Raw genomic sequence first — 1940 nt, forward strand, 5'->3', positions numbered from 1 at the left:
GGATATAAAATTAGGTAGGTGGAGTAAACAGAACAGAATGCTGGGAAGAAGGGAAGTGAGGTCATTCGCCATGCCTCTCCTCTTTGGTCAGATGCGATGAAGCCAGCCACCAGGTCAGACATGCTGAATCTTTCCCAGTAAGACACCACTTCATGGTGCTACACAGATTATTAGAAATGAGTTAAGCAAGATATGAGAGTTAGCCAAGAAGAGGCTAGATATAATGGGCCAGGCTGTGTTTATATGAATACAGTTTGTGTGTTGTTATTTCAGGGCATAAGTTAGCCAGGTGGCTGGGAGCAGGGCAGAAGGAATGCAATCCACAGCTCCATCTACATATAACCCTAAGAAAATAGAAGCAGTCATTAAACATCCCCCAATGAAGAAAAGTCCAGGACCAGATGCCATGCAGAATTCTACTGGAATTTCAAAGAAGAGTTAATTCCAACACTCCTCAAATTGTTCCACACAATAGAAAGAGAAGGAACATTGCCAAACTCCTTTTACGAGGCTACAGTTACCCTGATACCCAAGCTAAACAAAAACACAACAAAGAAAACTACAGACAAATCTCCCTTATGAACATTGATGCAAAAATGCTCAACAAAATACTGACAAACCAAATCCAAGAAGACAAAAAAAATTTATCCACCATGACTAAGTAGGCTTCATCCCAGAGATGCAGGGTTGGTTCAACATATGGAAGCTTGAGAATGTAAACCACCATATAAATAAACTAAAAGAAAAAGCCTACATGATCATCACATTAAATGCCAAAAAAGTCTTTGATAAAATCTAACACCCATTTATGATAAAGGTCTTGGAGAGATCAGGTATACAAAGAGCAAATCTGAACATAATAAAAGCAATTTATAGCAAGCTGACAGTCAACATCAAATTAACTGGAGAGAAAATCAAAGCAATTCCACTAAAATCAGGAACAAGATAATCTCTCCATATCTGTTCAATATAGTACTTGAAATTCTAGCTAGAGCAATAAAATAGCTAAAGGAGATCAAAGGATACAAATTGGAAAAGAAGTCAAAGTATCACTATTTGCAGATGACATGATAGTATACGTAAGGGACCCCAAACACTCTACCGAGAAACTCCTACAGCTGATTAACCACCTTAAGTAATGTGGTGTTTACCGTAACACCACATAACAAACTAACTAAAATAATCAGTAGTCCTCCTATACACAAATGATAAACAGGTTGAGAGAGAAAGCAGAGAAAAGAGAACTTTTACAATAACCACAAATGTAGAATATCTTGGGGTAATTCTAATCAAACAAGTGAAAGACTTGTATGGCAAGAACTTTAAGTCTTGAAACAAATTGAAAAAGACACCAGAAAATGGAAAGATCTCCCATGCTCTTCAATAGGTAGGATCAATATAGTAAAAATGGCAATCTTACCAAAAGCAATCGATGGATTCTACTAAAATTCAATTAAATCTATGGATTCAATAAAATTCCAACAGAATTCTTCACAGACCTTAAAAGAACAATACTTAACTTCATATGTAAAAACAAAAAACCTAGAATTGCTAAAACAATACTGTACAATAAAAAAACTTCAGGAGGTGTCATCATCTCTGATTTCAAACTCTAGTATACAGCTATAGTATGTGACCCAGTAGAATCTCATTGAAGACCCTGACGTTAATCCACACACCTATGAACACCTGATTTTTGACAAAGAAACTGAAATGGTACATTGTAAAAAAGAAAGCATCTTTTTTTATTTAATTTATTTATTTATTAAAGATTTCTGTCTCTTCCCCGCCACCACCTCCCATTTCCCTCCGCCTCACCCAATTAAGTCCCCCCCCCCTCAGCCCAAAAAGCAATCAGGGTTCCCTGTCCTGTGGGAAGTCCAAGGAACCCCCACCTCCATCCAGGTCTAGTAAGTTGAGCATCCAAACTGCCTAGGCTC

The sequence above is a fragment of the Microtus ochrogaster genome, unplaced genomic scaffold, assembly GCF_000317375.1.
Source record: "Microtus ochrogaster isolate Prairie Vole_2 unplaced genomic scaffold, MicOch1.0 UNK92, whole genome shotgun sequence".
NCBI classification, from domain to species: domain Eukaryota; kingdom Metazoa; phylum Chordata; class Mammalia; order Rodentia; family Cricetidae; genus Microtus; species Microtus ochrogaster.